Genomic DNA, 8806 nt, shown 5'->3' on the forward strand with positions numbered 1-8806 from the left:
AAGCATGAACTGTAAGCACTGCAGTGAAGTCAAAAATACCAGAATAATGGTCAGTGACATAACTTGAGTGTGTATTTAGTTCTATTGTAGCCGAAACACGACTGTCTTGTCACGTTAAACTTAAAATGAAGCGTCCAACACCAAATGTGTAAGAATTCCTTAGCAACAAAGAAAGTTGGATGAGTTCTGACAACCTTTCTTGGGAACCTTTTCCCCCCTCATTCAGTGGGTCAACAACTTAAATGAGGCGAGATGCGAAGAGTTTGCTTAAAGGGGGTGGCGGCAATCCCTGAGCTCAGGTTACAAGTCTCGGGGAGCATCCTGGTCCTACCACGCATAAGGACTGATTACTGCTACTTGGCAGCTGGCAGTTAATAGTGTGTTAAATCTTTGCATTGTTTTTTCAACCATATAATACCTCTGGTTTTTCTTCTTCTTAAAGGTGCCATCCACCTATTTTTTCCCCGGTAATAATTTTCAATATATAATAAGCAGTATTACACAGCCTGCAAAAACAACTGTAAAATGTCTTGTGTGGCGCTGAATGAGCTTTCAGTGTTAGAATGGATAGAAGTACATTTTAAAGGCAGCTGTGCCTCAAATTATGTTTCAAAAGTTTGTGTGTGTGACACATTAACCTTTACTTGCTAGCTTTTTTTGAATGCATTTTGTTTTTTTGCTAGTAAGGCTGCAGCTAACAAATATCTTTTGTAGTTTATTCATCTGCCAATTTGTTTTACGATTAATCAAATAATTAAGGCACCTCCACTGATGTTTTTTAACATATCAAAGTCTTTGGGAGTGCTAAGAAAAAATAAAAAGGTTGCATAAAGCCTTTTGTGTCTCCAGTGGGAGCTGTTTGAAATCTGATGAATTTCCTCAAGTGATGTCACTAGAGTCAATGTCAGGTGGGGCTGAAGATAAAAAGAAATCTTGTGGTTAACTTACCGGGCCTCTGTAGCCCTCTCCTCATCTCTGTTTGCGGCTAGTAGCTCAAAGCTACGTTAGCCACTACTAGCATAACACACCCAAATGCCTGAGGTGTGGGCGGTGAGGTTGCATTGTGGGTAATCTAAGTGCCAGGTTTTAAAAAGGAAGACGAATGCATGAAATAAAAATGAGGATAGCTATGGTTCTGCTGCATCAGCCTCGATCCTTACTTTGTATTTAAATTCTATTGTGTGTCTGACAATGCAATGCTAAATCAGTGGAGAACTCTTAATCATTTGGCCAATTTCCCAGAGCAGAAAGTGACATTCGGTTGTTTTGATTTGTCCAACCAGCAGTCCAAAACCCAAAGTTATCCGGTTTACTGTCATGTAAGACAAAGGAAAACAAAACCTTGTCCCAGCTCTACTGGTTCATCTCCAGGTGGACAGATTCTGTGTGGAAGAGTTGGAGGCACAAAAAAAGCAGCATTATTCTGTTTGTCAGCTAAGTTTGAGCTATACTTTGTCTAGGAGGAAAGACAAATGCAAATCAAAGACCACATTGTGTTCCCGTAAGTCTCGCATCACCTTTAGCAATTTATAGAACTGCTTCTAATCCAGATTTCTCTCTATTCAGGTACACAGCGGCCTTTATGATAGCATAACCTTGCTCTCCTCGGTTCTGCATCTCAACTTTACATCAATTGTAAGGGAATATACATACCATTGACCTGAGGATAGAGGCAGAAATGAACCAGTAAGCATTTTTCACAATCTCCATAGTGTCTGGGAGTAGGCAGGCAGAGATACTAGACCTGCTAAGGGAGTTTTAAATTAAGCCCGCAGATTGTGTAATATGCCGAGTCAGGAAATTAGCATGTGTGCTTTAATATTTTTTTGGACTGTTGGGAGAGGAGTTTTTAAGTGGACGGACTTTTGCTCGGGAACGTACACAGAACCACAAAATGGTGCCAGAGAGATTAGTCTCCCTCTAAAGTGAAGCCAATAGAAAACCCATTAGTTTGAGCTGATCTGAAAATTATATGGAATTGATCCTGAGGTAAGGACAGTTTCTCTTGCTCAATACTTCCCATTGATTCACACTGCCATAATTACAAATGAAAATCATTATGTCTCCAAGTTGTGTTTTGTTAGTGTCTGATACAGTGTAGCCTACACTGCAACTGCATGCAGTCCTGCTTCTTGTGCTTAACCATACATTACCTCTGTAGTGGCAATGTGTTGTTAGATATTAAAAGAACTGAACTTTGGCAGAGTTACAATGAGATTTGTAGTTTAGCTTTTGTTCAGCTATTCAGCGGAAAAGTTATTTGTGGTCGAGGATATACCTAATGCACATTTCCACACACGACGCACAGCTGTTCAAAACACGCCCGTCCATTGCTGATGTCAGGGGCCATTCGGTGTTCGCTCTTTGACAGTAACTCACCGAAAGTAGCAAACACAAACCAACACCAGACAGGTATTGTTCAGAGTGTTTCCAAACAGTATGAATCACCACCTCGCTACAGCTCAATCTCCTACCACCCACGGAGTCCTGGATGGTGCCTCATCATCATTTGAGGCCGTGGGTAGGGACGTTTATTGCAGAACACCTCAGCGTTTCAGGAAATCCATCCCCAGCACCCCGGTCCTCCTCCCATCCCACGCCGGCCCTTCTCCCAGCCACCGACGCTGCCACCAATCGGAGCCGAGACAGGTGTCTTATCTCCATCACACAGCACAAGCACAGCCAATCTTCCAGGAAGATGGCGACTGGAATGTGACAAATCCATCTGTCCTGGTTTGAATTTGTATGCTAATTTGAAGTAATAGCCCTTCTGGTGACAGTGCAAGGGAACAATTCAATCATGCCATCTATGACAGTTGCTTTCCAGCCTTCTCTGTGATATGGGAGTATATGCACGTACCGCCGTACCGGGTTAGGCTTGATAAATTGGTTATGTAGGGGAGATGTGGCATGTAGACTGCATGTTTAAAATGGGCTGCCAGTTTGAAATGAATCTACTACTGAAGGCACCTGTGCTGAAATGTGCAGCCACTACGGAAGAGGAGGAAACAATATTTGATTTGACCTCATTTATTTCCACACAACGCTGCTGGACTGGTGGCTGTCCTGAACTTTCACCCACTTTCACTGCCGAAGCCTTGATGAGATATGTGCGAATGATATGAAATATCCCCACATAAAATCACAGTAACACAATTGCTACATTGTCACACTGAATTATCTCGGGCTGTTGATTTGATTCGGCGAAACGCTTTCATGTGTCACCGGGAGGAGGAAGGAACGGATCAGAGGGGAACTCACGGGAGATGCGGGCACAAGCGTGCGAACAAGCTGAATGTGTTGGCTGGCTATATATTCAGAAAGGAGCCGATTTGTGATTTCTCCTGTGCCTTGGCACTGTGCAAATGTATAGCATGCTATAATCTTTAAATGAATCTACAGCATAGGACAGATTATGGTTGATGGTGACAGATAAGGCTAAAGAACAAACCGCTTTTCATTTTGCTTGCATCATTCTTTTTCTTTACCCCCAGTACAGGGCCTGCTTTCTTTCAAGCCACTAACTTGGTTTACCACATTTATTTCCCCCAATAATGCATTTCCATTAAAATATGCAAACACCATATTCAAAATGTGTAAAATCCCTATTTTTCACATTGTTGCTATTCAACCGCATAGCAATGTAATGTATTTACCGTATATTCCACAATTTGCAGTATTGACATCGCTAACAAGCCTCGTGAGGTTTAATTAGATGAAATATGTAGGCTCTGTTATGGCCAGTCACCATGGGGGGACATTCACTGTCATTCTCCGGCTTCCCATACTCTCACCACTGCAGTGAATTCTTGACAATTTCTCCGGGAAAAGAAAATGCACAGCGCTGTGCCAATTGACCACACTTCAAACGGGTGCAGATCATGCGTGGCAAACGCGCCTGATCAAACAAGGAGGCCGGCACAGAAAACTGATGAACAAAAGGCCCGTCTAACTGCACAGAGTCTCACATCACAATAAATAGTGTGCTAAAAGACAGCTCTCCAAATGAGCTCTGCTGGCAGCCCTTCTTGAACACTTTGCAGTGAATTGAAAGATTTTCTGTGCTCAGCATGGCTGCACGTGGATAACAAATTCTGTAGTACAATGTTGTAGTGGTTTTGTTCTGAAGCAAGAAGGTTTTCCACAGTGCTTCACATTTATGTACATGTACTCAAACTACCAGTTTTCGTCTAAAGCTGTAGGAATATAAATTAGCATTCATTTTAATCCATCATAATGGGCTTGATTAAAAGTCATACCTCATAATCTATCATATGTTACTAATAAAACACTTGAAATGCATTGAAACGCTACAGTCAAGGCAAAAATCTAAAGACAAATGTCAAAATGTTGCAAAAAGGTTAAATGCACAAAATCATTTATTTTTCCCTTTCTCTGTAAAACCTTTGTAAACCATTGGCCTACACTAATCTGTGTCATGCACGAGCCCCATCGTTACAAACAAAGTGTCTGTATTGTCATGCATTTTAGCATGTTTATGTTGTAATGTAGATGTGCTGCACAGCTCCAGGGAGACTGAAGTGTAAAAGATGAGAAGAAAGACATTGATCCAATTTAGGAGGGTAATGAAAGGGTAACTTTATACAAATTACTAAAAATCTGGAGATTGGTCCGAAACTTTTTGCAACTAAACCTTTTGAATTAGCTTTGCATTGATGATACTATACTCTGATTCATGCATGCTTTGACATGTAAGTAGTCAGGTGCAGTTAAACTCCTGATTCCTATGAAATGGAGACTGCTCATTATTTACCCCACACGTGATAGTTTGATACCTTGTAATTGAGGTCATCACTTTATCTGAATACAACTTTTCAGGTCACCTAGCCTAGATTTGTTTCTCTGAAGCTGATGCTTATTTAACTCTGAGACTGATGTCTGTATTTAAGCTTATTTTTCTTCCCCTTTTTTTCCCTACGAGAATTATCCAGCAGGCGTTGTTTGACAGTTTCATCTTCTATTCTGCCACATTATTGCAAGTCGCAGTTCTCTCAAGAGCTCTCCAAAAACAAAATGTGTGCTGTATGTTTTTATCACAAAAAGAAGCCAATTGGGAATGGGATGTAGACATACAGTACACAGTACATACAAAGAGAACCTCTCCACTAGTGTCTTCAACCCAGTGAACGTCTTTCCTAGGACACCTCTGTCCTATTCAAATGTGAACACACAGCTCTCTCTATAACAGCAGTGGTTGTTGTGGGTCCAGAGTACTGCTGTTTTTCTACCCCAGAAGCCACTTTACTGCAGTCACTTGGTGGCTCAGATGTAAATCAGTCTCTTGAAGGCTACACGCCTCCAATAAAAGCAGCAGGGCTTGTCTATTGAAGCTGCATTAGAGCCTCAGTGTCATGGCAGCGAGGGTCTCTATGGCGCCATTGACCAACTGCACAATGAACACCAAGGTGGTCAGCAAACTTTGAAAGCCCTGAAGAACATAACTTGACTACACATTGCACGTTATTTGTAGTTTCAGCATAATAAGCTAGTCAGGTAAATGTATGCTGTTAGCATACTGCACTGACATGTCAAAATTATTATAATGATATTAATGACCTTTGCACTTTACAGTTTAACATTCAGCTGTCACTACTTTACTTGCTCACTGTGCTTTATATTGTTTTTCTTTGTATTTTAGTGGCACCTGATTTGGGAATAACCTCTGGCTATGTGTATCTCTGGTCCAGTGGGCTGTGTTATATTTTGTGCTGTCAAGTAATGTAGGTAAGTAAAGTGAGAAGAGAATGAGGGACAAATTATTATAAGTTCTGAAAGTGGCTTTCCAGAAGTGATAGGGAGTTTTAGCATACTCCTTGAAGGAATTACTGGTCTAACATTTTACCTTTAATTTCAGTACTTCATCTTAATTAAATGCCCTGTACACACTCACACTGGCGTTTTCACTTATTCTGTCTGATTACATCTCTGCTGAGGCTGAAGCTTGGCAGAGCTATGCGGGGAATTGTATGATGTCACCCGTCTGTCTGTACTAATAGTATACGAATGACAAAGGTGTCGCCACGCAATAACAGGTGCATCAAAACTAACAGAAGAGTGAGGAAGATGTCAGTCATGCCCACACAGTCCTGAGAAGATGTCTAATCAAACACCTCCATGGGTGTATCGTGGGTGTATAGGGACTTCAATCAAATAATGCTTTCAAGAGTGCTTCTTTTACAATTTAAAATGAGGTAAACTAAGATTGAAGATGTTGTTATTAGAAAACAGACACATCAATGAAGATTTTAGCTGTCCGATATCTATAACGTTTTGACCTGCCATAGCAGGAAAAGCACAGATGTAAACAAAAGCCATAATGATGGTCCAATCCAAATTAAAAGTTCAAATGAATTCACAAGTTATTGGTGTTAAAGTCAAAGAAATGTTGAGGACTTTCTTAAAGGATAATTTTGGAATTTTTATATCTGGGCCATACTTTTACATATTTTTTCAGGTCAAAATTACTAGTACGTACAAAAAGTTTTGGAGTCCGTGCAGTAGATGGCTTCAGCTGGCAGCCGCAAACAACTTCAAGAATCCCTACGAATGACTCCCGGTGACACCATTTGTTTTGAGTTGTTGCAAGATATCTGTAAAACACTATGGCTGTGTCCGAAATCAACCACTCATTCACTACTCCCTATCCCCTATCTAGTGAGTTGTATGTAGGGGACTATATAGTGAGCTCACTCGTAAAATGAACACTTTCGGACACTACTCCAATCATTACCTCGGCGCCGTTCATTACGTCATTGCTGTTGGACAATTGATTGGTGGACATCTTTTTTTTTTATCAGTACAATGCATGATGGTTTTATAGGGCTTGGTTAGTGACCATGGGTTATACACTACTTTTTAAAATGCATTCTGGGATACTTTGAGTGGCTTATAAAGGGTATAATAATACATGAATCACTATACATTCAGACAGCACTACAAAATGGCAAGCTCACTATATAGGGAGTATATACTGTATAATATACATATACATACATATCGTTTCTGACACAGCCTAAAATGTTGAGTTTGGCCGATAGGGCGCCGCCATGTTGAGTTTTTGCAACCAGGAAATGCCTGGACGAAACTGTGGAGCTAACGGCTTAACTGCTTAGCTAGGTGCATCTGTAATTCACATTAACTGTCATTTTAACAGGGCTAATAATTTTGTCTAGCGAACAACAGTCTTAAAACTAAACGTACTCTCCAGAGAAAGTGAACAGCCGACTCCTAATAAGCTTTTTCAGCGGTGCTGGTTAAACGTACAGTGTCATGGATACGAGTCACTCTAGCCTGATTGACAGGTCGCCATGGTAACGACTTGTCAAATATAGATAATCCCTGAAGCATCCTCTGCTTTATGGTCTATTTTCCTACTAAAGGAACATCATGCTGTGTTGAAGAAGACTTGAAACTAGCAATTGAGACCATAAACTCATTATGAAAGTGTTTACTGAGGTAATTATTCAGCTGAGAAGTAGGCTCATTTTGCCATTATTTCAAATGGATCCGGACTTCTGTTTGCAACCACAAGAGTAGCCTCCCGCTGGACGTTCAGTAGAACGCACGTTTATGGGACTTCTGCGTTGGATTTATGTTTCAGACTGGAAGCTTAGACAGAACCAGTCTGTATCACTATGCTACGGTTAGCTGTCATGCTGTCATGTTGTCTGATGTGTACAGTGCTGTGAAAATGAATTTCCCCTTACGGATAATAAAGACTAAAGTTCTCTAGGTGGCTTACGCCCATGTAAAATACCCGGCAACAAAGATGCTGCGTTCAGGGTGTCCATGGTGTTGAAAGGTGCACTCGGTAGGTGTGCTACATGCTGAAATAATTGTCCCCCATCCTGATGAAAATGCCTAGGGTGATTCATAAAAAGTGTTCGGCAAGTTACTCAGAAATTGTAATGTTACTTTTTACTTATTACTCTTACCTTTAAAAAGTAATAACATTACATTATTACATATTATATAGGATATACTTGTTACGTTACTATCTTTTTATATAGTATGTAGTCTATGGTTACTAAATCACTTTCACTACTTTCCTCTACTTCTTCTTCTGTAAGTTTCACGTTGCTGTGCCGCTTTTGCTGTGCCGCTTTTGCTGTGCCGCTTTAGCAGATGCTTCAATAAATTAGATGTTCATGGTTGTGTTCGTGTTTGAAAGCTTTTTGCTGGGTGCACAAAGTTTACGATGGATGCCAATGTTCTTTGAAACTTAGACTGCAACACAATAATGGCAATGCAGAAGTGGAAAGAACACCTATCTCCCCCATTCCTCCTTTAGCCTTTTGGCTAACAGCTGACTTGAACAACATAAGGCCTGCCTTCTCTACTTGAACTGCCCCTAACCAAGGACATTACAGTAATAATATTACAGTTAATAACAGTAACACGTTATTGTAATACTGGGGAGCAGTAACTTTAAAATTACTGCCCAACACTGGTCATAAGTGCGTACATGTGCGCGTGCATTAACATGCAGGAACCTACACGAAAGGGTCCCGGTTTGGTGGTTTGAAAAAATGGTCACCCTACCCTGCTCTAAAAAGTTTCCTGCAATGAAACAAAAGAAGTGTCCATGGCATGTAGCTTAGACAACCTTTTGCTCAAAAATCCCACAATGCACTGCTGTGGATTTGATAAATGTGTAGGCTACATTTCAGTTCAGCAGCATGTCAGTGAAAGCTCAAAATGGTAAATGATTTAAAAATGTAAATGTAGAACTATAAACACAGGGAAATAGAAATTGAGTCAACAAAGGAGTGCTTTCAGAAACATC

Source organism: Micropterus salmoides, unplaced genomic scaffold (assembly GCF_014851395.1).
Source record: "Micropterus salmoides isolate LMB-PRFRI ecotype aquatic unplaced genomic scaffold, ASM1485139v1 Ms_hic_scaffold_2, whole genome shotgun sequence".
In the NCBI taxonomy this organism is placed as follows: Eukaryota; Metazoa; Chordata; class Actinopteri; order Centrarchiformes; family Centrarchidae; genus Micropterus; species Micropterus salmoides.